General features: G+C 54.1%; 25 non-coding genes across 25 annotated transcripts; 6 read left to right on the top strand and 19 right to left on the bottom strand.

Moving 5' to 3' along the window:
- Window positions 1-73: 73 nt before the first annotated feature.
- Trnag-ucc (transfer RNA glycine (anticodon UCC)) lies at window positions 74-145 on the top strand. Its single transcript has one exon. It is a non-coding gene; the product is annotated as a tRNA-Gly (tRNA).
- Window positions 146-728: 583 nt separating this feature from the next.
- Window positions 729-802, bottom strand: Trnai-aau (transfer RNA isoleucine (anticodon AAU)). Its single transcript has one exon. It is a non-coding gene; the product is annotated as a tRNA-Ile (tRNA).
- Window positions 803-1,001: 199 nt separating this feature from the next.
- Trnae-uuc (transfer RNA glutamic acid (anticodon UUC)) lies at window positions 1,002-1,073 on the bottom strand. The gene has a single exon. It is a non-coding gene; the product is annotated as a tRNA-Glu (tRNA).
- Window positions 1,074-1,378: 305 nt separating this feature from the next.
- On the bottom strand, window positions 1,379-1,451 carry Trnam-cau (transfer RNA methionine (anticodon CAU)). Its single transcript has one exon. It is a non-coding gene; the product is annotated as a tRNA-Met (tRNA).
- Window positions 1,452-1,611: 160 nt separating this feature from the next.
- On the bottom strand, window positions 1,612-1,682 carry Trnag-gcc (transfer RNA glycine (anticodon GCC)). The gene has a single exon. It is a non-coding gene; the product is annotated as a tRNA-Gly (tRNA).
- Window positions 1,683-2,033: 351 nt separating this feature from the next.
- Window positions 2,034-2,105, top strand: Trnag-ucc (transfer RNA glycine (anticodon UCC)). Its single transcript has one exon. It is a non-coding gene; the product is annotated as a tRNA-Gly (tRNA).
- Window positions 2,106-2,688: 583 nt separating this feature from the next.
- Trnai-aau (transfer RNA isoleucine (anticodon AAU)) lies at window positions 2,689-2,762 on the bottom strand. Its single transcript has one exon. It is a non-coding gene; the product is annotated as a tRNA-Ile (tRNA).
- Window positions 2,763-2,961: 199 nt separating this feature from the next.
- Window positions 2,962-3,033, bottom strand: Trnae-uuc (transfer RNA glutamic acid (anticodon UUC)). The gene has a single exon. It is a non-coding gene; the product is annotated as a tRNA-Glu (tRNA).
- A 305-nt stretch (window positions 3,034-3,338) lies between these two features.
- Trnam-cau (transfer RNA methionine (anticodon CAU)) lies at window positions 3,339-3,411 on the bottom strand. The gene has a single exon. It is a non-coding gene; the product is annotated as a tRNA-Met (tRNA).
- Window positions 3,412-3,571: 160 nt separating this feature from the next.
- Trnag-gcc (transfer RNA glycine (anticodon GCC)) lies at window positions 3,572-3,642 on the bottom strand. Its single transcript has one exon. It is a non-coding gene; the product is annotated as a tRNA-Gly (tRNA).
- Window positions 3,643-3,993: 351 nt separating this feature from the next.
- On the top strand, window positions 3,994-4,065 carry Trnag-ucc (transfer RNA glycine (anticodon UCC)). Its single transcript has one exon. It is a non-coding gene; the product is annotated as a tRNA-Gly (tRNA).
- A 583-nt stretch (window positions 4,066-4,648) lies between these two features.
- Window positions 4,649-4,722, bottom strand: Trnai-aau (transfer RNA isoleucine (anticodon AAU)). Its single transcript has one exon. It is a non-coding gene; the product is annotated as a tRNA-Ile (tRNA).
- A 199-nt stretch (window positions 4,723-4,921) lies between these two features.
- Trnae-uuc (transfer RNA glutamic acid (anticodon UUC)) lies at window positions 4,922-4,993 on the bottom strand. Its single transcript has one exon. It is a non-coding gene; the product is annotated as a tRNA-Glu (tRNA).
- Window positions 4,994-5,298: 305 nt separating this feature from the next.
- On the bottom strand, window positions 5,299-5,371 carry Trnam-cau (transfer RNA methionine (anticodon CAU)). Its single transcript has one exon. It is a non-coding gene; the product is annotated as a tRNA-Met (tRNA).
- A 160-nt stretch (window positions 5,372-5,531) lies between these two features.
- On the bottom strand, window positions 5,532-5,602 carry Trnag-gcc (transfer RNA glycine (anticodon GCC)). Its single transcript has one exon. It is a non-coding gene; the product is annotated as a tRNA-Gly (tRNA).
- A 361-nt stretch (window positions 5,603-5,963) lies between these two features.
- Window positions 5,964-6,035, top strand: Trnag-ucc (transfer RNA glycine (anticodon UCC)). Its single transcript has one exon. It is a non-coding gene; the product is annotated as a tRNA-Gly (tRNA).
- A 583-nt stretch (window positions 6,036-6,618) lies between these two features.
- Window positions 6,619-6,692, bottom strand: Trnai-aau (transfer RNA isoleucine (anticodon AAU)). Its single transcript has one exon. It is a non-coding gene; the product is annotated as a tRNA-Ile (tRNA).
- Window positions 6,693-6,891: 199 nt separating this feature from the next.
- Window positions 6,892-6,963, bottom strand: Trnae-uuc (transfer RNA glutamic acid (anticodon UUC)). Its single transcript has one exon. It is a non-coding gene; the product is annotated as a tRNA-Glu (tRNA).
- Window positions 6,964-7,268: 305 nt separating this feature from the next.
- On the bottom strand, window positions 7,269-7,341 carry Trnam-cau (transfer RNA methionine (anticodon CAU)). The gene has a single exon. It is a non-coding gene; the product is annotated as a tRNA-Met (tRNA).
- A 160-nt stretch (window positions 7,342-7,501) lies between these two features.
- Trnag-gcc (transfer RNA glycine (anticodon GCC)) lies at window positions 7,502-7,572 on the bottom strand. Its single transcript has one exon. It is a non-coding gene; the product is annotated as a tRNA-Gly (tRNA).
- A 361-nt stretch (window positions 7,573-7,933) lies between these two features.
- Window positions 7,934-8,005, top strand: Trnag-ucc (transfer RNA glycine (anticodon UCC)). The gene has a single exon. It is a non-coding gene; the product is annotated as a tRNA-Gly (tRNA).
- A 583-nt stretch (window positions 8,006-8,588) lies between these two features.
- Window positions 8,589-8,662, bottom strand: Trnai-aau (transfer RNA isoleucine (anticodon AAU)). The gene has a single exon. It is a non-coding gene; the product is annotated as a tRNA-Ile (tRNA).
- Window positions 8,663-9,237: 575 nt separating this feature from the next.
- Trnam-cau (transfer RNA methionine (anticodon CAU)) lies at window positions 9,238-9,310 on the bottom strand. Its single transcript has one exon. It is a non-coding gene; the product is annotated as a tRNA-Met (tRNA).
- A 160-nt stretch (window positions 9,311-9,470) lies between these two features.
- Window positions 9,471-9,541, bottom strand: Trnag-gcc (transfer RNA glycine (anticodon GCC)). Its single transcript has one exon. It is a non-coding gene; the product is annotated as a tRNA-Gly (tRNA).
- A 361-nt stretch (window positions 9,542-9,902) lies between these two features.
- Window positions 9,903-9,974, top strand: Trnag-ucc (transfer RNA glycine (anticodon UCC)). Its single transcript has one exon. It is a non-coding gene; the product is annotated as a tRNA-Gly (tRNA).
- The last annotated feature ends 260 nt before the right edge of the window (window positions 9,975-10,234 follow it).

The following is a 10,234-nucleotide window of genomic DNA, read 5'->3' as shown; positions in this document are numbered from 1 at the left end:
CAGGTACGATCACCTTCGGCCGCTGCCGACAGGCGGGAAGCCGACACAGCGCGGAGGCGGGGCGCTCGCTTGTGCGGTGGTGGTGTAATGGTCAGCATAGTTGCCTTCCAAGCAGTTGATCCGGGTTCGATTCCCGGCCACCGCAGCAGGCTTTTAATTTCGCGTATGAGTACTTTTGCCGCGCGCTCTTAAATTATTGTTTTTTTCCCCCCTCTTACTCGCTGCATACCAGCCCTTAGTGTGTCTCGACTTGTCTCGACTTTGCTCAGCTGACGCGAGAGCTGACGCTCTCAAATCGGCCTATATCAAAACGACAAGCACGATAAACGACTGAGAGAGGGGAGGAGAGGCGAGGCGATGGACACACAGCACGCCCCTTCATTTCACGGTGGCGTCTCCCTCACCGAATCGGGCTGTAGCTCCGAAAAGAAAAATAGGAAGTAAAACTGCCAATAGTACACTGTGTTCCCACGCGCTCACCCGCCCAAGTACTGACAAGGGCCAAAGTTGTTACGCATCGGCAATCAGACATTTTCTTTCATTTTCTCTTCATCGGTTGAGAACCAGTGTATTCAAAATATTATGCCCATTGCCGAGTGAATGCTGTAGCGCTTCCCGACAAGTCGGGTTCGGATCCTCTGTCAACTTCCACGCATGGTGATGATCTTTTGGTCATCACACTCGCCAGCTGAAATCGGCGCTGCCTTTTCGTAGTAGTAAAAGAGTAGTGGCCCGTGGGGGGATCGAACCCGCGACCTTCGCGTTATTAGCACGACGCTCTAACCAACTGAGCTAACGGGCCTCGGCAGATGCAGTTGCTCAGCCCTAAACTGGAAACGGCTGGCATGAAGCCATACACCATTTCTATGGTCGTCGTGTGTCTGCTTCCCTAGTCTATATTCTGCTGACGGTCACGAAACAGTAGCTATATTGCGAGCAGGACGGGAAACGGCCGCTCGGACAGCTCAAACTTGTCACGATTCGTGTGGAAAAAAATTACGTTCCGGTACCGGGAATCGAACCCGGGCCTCCTGGGTGAAAGCCAGGTATCCTAGCCACTAGACCACACCGGATGTGGCCGTTCCATTGGACCGTTCGTACGGTCGCTTGTCGCATTTCGTGTCGAGTGCCACGTCGGCGCCCTTCTCTCTTTGCGAGCATCTTTGCACATACTGACTGGCAAGGCGCGCACCTCAAACGTCGCAGAGCAATGCTTTTGGCTTCATGCTGTGCTGGAAGAAGAGGAAAAGGGAAGCTGTAAGTAGCAATAAGAGGAAGTAAACATTTTCCCGCTGAAGCGTTGAAACGTTGTGGATAACAAACAAGAAATACGTTGGCGCCCTAGCAACAGCACCACCATCAGTCACAGAAAATTAAATGCCCCGGGTGAGGATCGAACTCACGACCTTAAGATTATGAGACTTACGCGCTGCCTACTGCGCTACCGAGGCACGGGTGAACCGTTTCTCCTGGAAACTGGGTAAGTTGCGTACCCAATATTAGACGTAGAAACACTGTACTTCCTGGATAACGTGTTCTGTTGCTACACGTTCATTGCCGGCCCAGTTGATTGCGGTGTTGCGGCAGCATTATCGCGGGAAAGCAAAATGATGCATCGGCCGGGAATCGAACCCGGGCCGCCCGCGTGGCAGGCGAGCATTCTACCACTGAACCACCGATGCTCGGGCCAGCGGTAACTTCACGCTGCTTCCCGAGCAGATGTCTCAAGGGAAAGTGGGGCTGCCGTCAAGCGCCGTAGCATTCTGTGCAGAAGACGCTGCAGACGCTGAATCCTGCACTGCACTGCACGGCACTGCTTAAAAATGCCTCCAGAACGCGGTCCTCTGCGTACTGTTGCGTCGCCGGCGCCGACTCTTGCCAAAGGATGCGAAATGTGCGCGGATACGCTGTCCGAATGCGTCTGGATGTGCTCCCCTAGCCTACCTCGAAATGCGCCTGCCAGGTACGATCACCTTCGGCCGCTGCCGACAGGCGGGAAGCCGACACAGCGCGGAGGCGGGGCGCTCGCTTGTGCGGTGGTGGTGTAATGGTCAGCATAGTTGCCTTCCAAGCAGTTGATCCGGGTTCGATTCCCGGCCACCGCAGCAGGCTTTTAATTTCGCGTATGAGTACTTTTGCCGCGCGCTCTTAAATTATTGTTTTTTTCCCCCCTCTTACTCGCTGCATACCAGCCCTTAGTGTGTCTCGACTTGTCTCGACTTTGCTCAGCTGACGCGAGAGCTGACGCTCTCAAATCGGCCTATATCAAAACGACAAGCACGATAAACGACTGAGAGAGGGGAGGAGAGGCGAGGCGATGGACACACAGCACGCCCCTTCATTTCACGGTGGCGTCTCCCTCACCGAATCGGGCTGTAGCTCCGAAAAGAAAAATAGGAAGTAAAACTGCCAATAGTACACTGTGTTCCCACGCGCTCACCCGCCCAAGTACTGACAAGGGCCAAAGTTGTTACGCATCGGCAATCAGACATTTTCTTTCATTTTCTCTTCATCGGTTGAGAACCAGTGTATTCAAAATATTATGCCCATTGCCGAGTGAATGCTGTAGCGCTTCCCGACAAGTCGGGTTCGGATCCTCTGTCAACTTCCACGCATGGTGATGATCTTTTGGTCATCACACTCGCCAGCTGAAATCGGCGCTGCCTTTTCGTAGTAGTAAAAGAGTAGTGGCCCGTGGGGGGATCGAACCCGCGACCTTCGCGTTATTAGCACGACGCTCTAACCAACTGAGCTAACGGGCCTCGGCAGATGCAGTTGCTCAGCCCTAAACTGGAAACGGCTGGCATGAAGCCATACACCATTTCTATGGTCGTCGTGTGTCTGCTTCCCTAGTCTATATTCTGCTGACGGTCACGAAACAGTAGCTATATTGCGAGCAGGACGGGAAACGGCCGCTCGGACAGCTCAAACTTGTCACGATTCGTGTGGAAAAAAATTACGTTCCGGTACCGGGAATCGAACCCGGGCCTCCTGGGTGAAAGCCAGGTATCCTAGCCACTAGACCACACCGGATGTGGCCGTTCCATTGGACCGTTCGTACGGTCGCTTGTCGCATTTCGTGTCGAGTGCCACGTCGGCGCCCTTCTCTCTTTGCGAGCATCTTTGCACATACTGACTGGCAAGGCGCGCACCTCAAACGTCGCAGAGCAATGCTTTTGGCTTCATGCTGTGCTGGAAGAAGAGGAAAAGGGAAGCTGTAAGTAGCAATAAGAGGAAGTAAACATTTTCCCGCTGAAGCGTTGAAACGTTGTGGATAACAAACAAGAAATACGTTGGCGCCCTAGCAACAGCACCACCATCAGTCACAGAAAATTAAATGCCCCGGGTGAGGATCGAACTCACGACCTTAAGATTATGAGACTTACGCGCTGCCTACTGCGCTACCGAGGCACGGGTGAACCGTTTCTCCTGGAAACTGGGTAAGTTGCGTACCCAATATTAGACGTAGAAACACTGTACTTCCTGGATAACGTGTTCTGTTGCTACACGTTCATTGCCGGCCCAGTTGATTGCGGTGTTGCGGCAGCATTATCGCGGGAAAGCAAAATGATGCATCGGCCGGGAATCGAACCCGGGCCGCCCGCGTGGCAGGCGAGCATTCTACCACTGAACCACCGATGCTCGGGCCAGCGGTAACTTCACGCTGCTTCCCGAGCAGATGTCTCAAGGGAAAGTGGGGCTGCCGTCAAGCGCCGTAGCATTCTGTGCAGAAGACGCTGCAGACGCTGAATCCTGCACTGCACTGCACGGCACTGCTTAAAAATGCCTCCAGAACGCGGTCCTCTGCGTACTGTTGCGTCGCCGGCGCCGACTCTTGCCAAAGGATGCGAAATGTGCGCGGATACGCTGTCCGAATGCGTCTGGATGTGCTCCCCTAGCCTACCTCGAAATGCGCCTGCCAGGTACGATCACCTTCGGCCGCTGCCGACAGGCGGGAAGCCGACACAGCGCGGAGGCGGGGCGCTCGCTTGTGCGGTGGTGGTGTAATGGTCAGCATAGTTGCCTTCCAAGCAGTTGATCCGGGTTCGATTCCCGGCCACCGCAGCAGGCTTTTAATTTCGCGTATGAGTACTTTTGCCGCGCGCTCTTAAATTATTGTTTTTTTCCCCCCTCTTACTCGCTGCATACCAGCCCTTAGTGTGTCTCGACTTGTCTCGACTTTGCTCAGCTGACGCGAGAGCTGACGCTCTCAAATCGGCCTATATCAAAACGACAAGCACGATAAACGACTGAGAGAGGGGAGGAGAGGCGAGGCGATGGACACACAGCACGCCCCTTCATTTCACGGTGGCGTCTCCCTCACCGAATCGGGCTGTAGCTCCGAAAAGAAAAATAGGAAGTAAAACTGCCAATAGTACACTGTGTTCCCACGCGCTCACCCGCCCAAGTACTGACAAGGGCCAAAGTTGTTACGCATCGGCAATCAGACATTTTCTTTCATTTTCTCTTCATCGGTTGAGAACCAGTGTATTCAAAATATTATGCCCATTGCCGAGTGAATGCTGTAGCGCTTCCCGACAAGTCGGGTTCGGATCCTCTGTCAACTTCCACGCATGGTGATGATCTTTTGGTCATCACACTCGCCAGCTGAAATCGGCGCTGCCTTTTCGTAGTAGTAAAAGAGTAGTGGCCCGTGGGGGGATCGAACCCGCGACCTTCGCGTTATTAGCACGACGCTCTAACCAACTGAGCTAACGGGCCTCGGCAGATGCAGTTGCTCAGCCCTAAACTGGAAACGGCTGGCATGAAGCCATACACCATTTCTATGGTCGTCGTGTGTCTGCTTCCCTAGTCTATATTCTGCTGACGGTCACGAAACAGTAGCTATATTGCGAGCAGGACGGGAAACGGCCGCTCGGACAGCTCAAACTTGTCACGATTCGTGTGGAAAAAAATTACGTTCCGGTACCGGGAATCGAACCCGGGCCTCCTGGGTGAAAGCCAGGTATCCTAGCCACTAGACCACACCGGATGTGGCCGTTCCATTGGACCGTTCGTACGGTCGCTTGTCGCATTTCGTGTCGAGTGCCACGTCGGCGCCCTTCTCTCTTTGCGAGCATCTTTGCACATACTGACTGGCAAGGCGCGCACCTCAAACGTCGCAGAGCAATGCTTTTGGCTTCATGCTGTGCTGGAAGAAGAGGAAAAGGGAAGCTGTAAGTAGCAATAAGAGGAAGTAAACATTTTCCCGCTGAAGCGTTGAAACGTTGTGGATAACAAACAAGAAATACGTTGGCGCCCTAGCAACAGCACCACCATCAGTCACAGAAAATTAAATGCCCCGGGTGAGGATCGAACTCACGACCTTAAGATTATGAGACTTACGCGCTGCCTACTGCGCTACCGAGGCACGGGTGAACCGTTTCTCCTGGAAACTGGGTAAGTTGCGTACCCAATATTAGACGTAGAAACACTGTACTTCCTGGATAACGTGTTCTGTTGCTACACGTTCATTGCCGGCCCAGTTGATTGCGGTGTTGCGGCAGCATTATCGCGGGAAAGCAAAATGATGCATCGGCCGGGAATCGAACCCGGGCCGCCCGCGTGGCAGGCGAGCATTCTACCACTGAACCACCGATGCTCGGGCCAGCGGTAACTTCACGCTGCTTCCCGAGCAGATGTCTCAAGGGAAAGTGGGGCTGCCGTCAAGCGCCGTAGCATTCTGTGCAGAAGACGCTGCAGACGCTGAATCCTGCACTGCACTGCACTGCACTGCACGGCACTGCTTAAAAATGCCTCCAGAACGCGGTCCTCTGCGTACTGTTGCGTCGCCGGCGCCGACTCTTGCCAAAGGATGCGAAATGTGCGCGGATACGCTGTCCGAATGCGTCTGGATGTGCTCCCCTAGCCTACCTCGAAATGCGCCTGCCAGGTACGATCACCTTCGGCCGCTGCCGACAGGCGGGAAGCCGACACAGCGCGGAGGCGGGGCGCTCGCTTGTGCGGTGGTGGTGTAATGGTCAGCATAGTTGCCTTCCAAGCAGTTGATCCGGGTTCGATTCCCGGCCACCGCAGCAGGCTTTTAATTTCGCGTATGAGTACTTTTGCCGCGCGCTCTTAAATTATTGTTTTTTTCCCCCCTCTTACTCGCTGCATACCAGCCCTTAGTGTGTCTCGACTTGTCTCGACTTTGCTCAGCTGACGCGAGAGCTGACGCTCTCAAATCGGCCTATATCAAAACGACAAGCACGATAAACGACTGAGAGAGGGGAGGAGAGGCGAGGCGATGGACACACAGCACGCCCCTTCATTTCACGGTGGCGTCTCCCTCACCGAATCGGGCTGTAGCTCCGAAAAGAAAAATAGGAAGTAAAACTGCCAATAGTACACTGTGTTCCCACGCGCTCACCCGCCCAAGTACTGACAAGGGCCAAAGTTGTTACGCATCGGCAATCAGACATTTTCTTTCATTTTCTCTTCATCGGTTGAGAACCAGTGTATTCAAAATATTATGCCCATTGCCGAGTGAATGCTGTAGCGCTTCCCGACAAGTCGGGTTCGGATCCTCTGTCAACTTCCACGCATGGTGATGATCTTTTGGTCATCACACTCGCCAGCTGAAATCGGCGCTGCCTTTTCGTAGTAGTAAAAGAGTAGTGGCCCGTGGGGGGATCGAACCCGCGACCTTCGCGTTATTAGCACGACGCTCTAACCAACTGAGCTAACGGGCCTCGGCAGATGCAGTTGCTCAGCCCTAAACTGGAAACAGCTGGCATGAAGCCATACACCATTTCTATGGTCGTCGTGTGTCTGCTTCCCTAGTCTATATTCTGCTGACGGTCACGAAACAGTAGCTATATTGCGAGCAGGACGGGAAACGGCCGCTCGGACAGCTCAAACTTGTCACGATTCGTGTGGAAAAAAATTACGTTCCGGTACCGGGAATCGAACCCGGGCCTCCTGGGTGAAAGCCAGGTATCCTAGCCACTAGACCACACCGGATGTGGCCGTTCCATTGGACCGTTCGTACGGTCGCTTGTCGCATTTCGTGTCGAGTGCCACGTCGGCGCCCTTCTCTCTTTGCGAGCATCTTTGCACATACTGACTGGCAAGGCGCGCACCTCAAACGTCGCAGAGCAATGCTTTTGGCTTCATGCTGTGCTGGAAGAAGAGGAAAAGGGAAGCTGTAAGTAGCAATAAGCGGAAGTAAACATTTTCCCGCTGAAGCGTTGAAACGTTGTGGATAACAAACAAGAAATACGTTGGCGCCCTAGCAACAGCACCACCATCAGTCACAGAAAATTAAATGCCCCGGGTGAGGATCGAACTCACGACCTTAAGATTATGAGACTTACGCGCTGCCTACTGCGCTACCGAGGCACGGGTGAACCGTTTCTCCTGGAAACTGGGTAAGTTGCGTACCCAATATTAGACGTAGAAACACTGTACTTCCTGGATAACGTGTTCTGTTGCTACACGTTCATTGCCGGCCCAGTTGATTGCGGTGTTGCGGCAGCATTATCGCGGGAAAGCAAAATGATGCATCGGCCGGGAATCGAACCCGGGCCGCCCGCGTGGCAGGCGAGCATTCTACCACTGAACCACCGATGCTCTGGCCAGCGGTAACTTCGCGCTGCTTCCCGAGCAGATGTCTCAAGGGAAAGTGGGGCTGCCGTCAAGCGCCGTAGCATTCTGTGCAGAAGACGCTGCAGACGCTGAATCCTGCACTGCACTGCACTGCACTGCACGGCACTGCTTAAAAATGCCTCCAGAACGCGGTCCTCTGCGTACTGTTGCGTCGCCGGCGCCGACTCTTGCCAAAGGATGCGAAATGTGCGCGGATACGCTGTCCGAATGCGTCTGGATGTGCTCCCCTAGCCTACCTCGAAATGCGCCTGCCAGGTACGATCACCTTCGGCCGCTGCCGACAGGCGGGAAGCCGACACAGCGCGGAGGCGGGGCGCTCGCTTGTGCGGTGGTGGTGTAATGGTCAGCATAGTTGCCTTCCAAGCAGTTGATCCGGGTTCGATTCCCGGCCACCGCAGCAGGCTTTTAATTTCGCGTATGAGTACTTTTGCCGCGCGCTCTTAAATTATTGTTTTTTTCCCCCCTCTTACTCGCTGCATACCAGCCCTTAGTGTGTCTCGACTTGTCTCGACTTTGCTCAGCTGACGCGAGAGCTGACGCTCTCAAATCGGCCTATATCAAAACGACAAGCACGATAAACGACTGAGAGAGGGGAGGAGAGGCGAGGCGATGGACACACAGCACGCCCCTTCATTTCACGGTGGCGTCTCCCTCACCGAATCGGGCTGTAGCTCCGAAAAGAAAAATAGGAAGTAAAACTGCCAATAGTACAGTGTGTTCCCACGCGCTCACCCGCCCAAGTACTGACAAGGGCCAAAGTTGTTACGCATCGGCAATCAGACATTTTCTTTCATTTTCTCTTCATCGGTTGAGAACCAGTGTATTCAAAATATTATGCCCATTGCCGAGTGAATGCTGTAGCGCTTCCCGACAAGTCGGGTTCGGATCCTCTGTCAACTTCCACGCATGGTGATGATCTTTTGGTCATCACACTCGCCAGCTGAAATCGGCGCTGCCTTTTCGTAGTAGTAAAAGAGTAGTGGCCCGTGGGGGGATCGAACCCGCGACCTTCGCGTTATTAGCACGACGCTCTAACCAACTGAGCTAACGGGCCTCGGCAGATGCAGTTGCTCAGCCCTAAACTGGAAACAGCTGGCATGAAGCCATACACCATTTCTATGGTCGTCGTGTGTCTGCTTCCCTAGTCTATATTCTGCTGACGGTCACGAAACAGTAGCTATATTGCGAGCAGGACGGGAAACGGCCGCTCGGACAGCTCAAACTTGTCACGATTCGTGTGGAAAAAAATTACGTTCCGGTACCGGGAATCGAACCCGGGCCTCCTGGGTGAAAGCAGGTATCCTAGCCACTAGACCACACCGGATGTGGCCGTTCCATTGGACCGTTCGTACGGTCGCTTGTCGCATTTCGTGTCGAGTGCCACGTCGGCGCCCTTCTCTCTTTGCGAGCATCTTTGCACATACTGACTGGCAAGGCGCGCACCTCAAACGTCGCAGAGCAATGCTTTTGGCTTCATGCTGTGCTGGAAGAAGAGGAAAAGGGAAGCTGTAAGTAGCAATAAGCGGAAGTAAACATTTTCCCGCTGAAGCGTTGAAACGTTGTGGATAACAAACAAGAAATACGTTGGCGCCCTAGCAACAGCACCACCATCAGTCACAGAAAATTAAATGCCCCGGGTGAGGATCGAACTCACGACCTTAAGATTATGAGACTTACGCGCTGCCTACTGCGCTACCGAGGCACGGGTGAACCGTTTCTCCTGGAAACTGGGTAAGTTGCGTACCCAATATTAGACGTAGAAACACTGTACTTCCTGGATAACGTGTTCTGTTGCTACACGTTCATTGCCGGCCCAGTTGATTGCGGTGTTGCGGCAGCATTATCGCGGGAAAGCAAAATGATGCATCGGCCGGGAATCGAACCCGGGCCGCCCGCGTGGCAGGCGAGCATTCTACCACTGAACCACCGATGCTCTGGCCAGCGGTAACTTCGCGCTGCTTCCCGAGCAGATGTCTCAAGGGAAAGTGGGGCTGCCGTCAAGCGCCGTAGCATTCTGTGCAGAAGACGCTGCAGACGCTGAATCCTGCACTGCACTGCACTGCACTGCACGGCACTGCTTAAAAATGCCTCCAGAACGCGGTCCTCTGCGTACTGTTGCGTCGCCGGCGCCGACTCTTGCCAAAGGATGCGAAATGTGCGCGGATACGCTGTCCGAATGCGTCTGGATGTGCTCCCCTAGCCTACCTCGAAATGCGCCTGCCAGGTACGATCACCTTCGGCCGCTGCCGACAGGCGGGAAGCCGACACAGCGCGGAGGCGGGGCGCTCGCTTGTGCGGTGGTGGTGTAATGGTCAGCATAGTTGCCTTCCAAGCAGTTGATCCGGGTTCGATTCCCGGCCACCGCAGCAGGCTTTTAATTTCGCGTATGAGTACTTTTGCCGCGCGCTCTTAATTATTGTTTTTTTCCCCCCTCTTACTCGCTGCATACCAGCCCTTAGTGTGTCTCGACTTGTCTCGACTTTGCTCAGCTGACGCGAGAGCTGACGCTCTCAAATCGGCCTATATCAAAACGACAAGCACGATAAACGACTGAGAGAGGGGAGGAGAGGCGAGGCGATGGACACACAGCACGCCCCTTCATTTCACGGTGGCGTCTCCCTCACCG

This window comes from Schistocerca cancellata, unplaced genomic scaffold, assembly GCF_023864275.1.
Source record: "Schistocerca cancellata isolate TAMUIC-IGC-003103 unplaced genomic scaffold, iqSchCanc2.1 HiC_scaffold_257, whole genome shotgun sequence".
In the NCBI taxonomy this organism is placed as follows: domain Eukaryota; kingdom Metazoa; phylum Arthropoda; class Insecta; order Orthoptera; family Acrididae; genus Schistocerca; species Schistocerca cancellata.
This window is presented reverse-complemented; position numbering and strand designations above follow the sequence as displayed.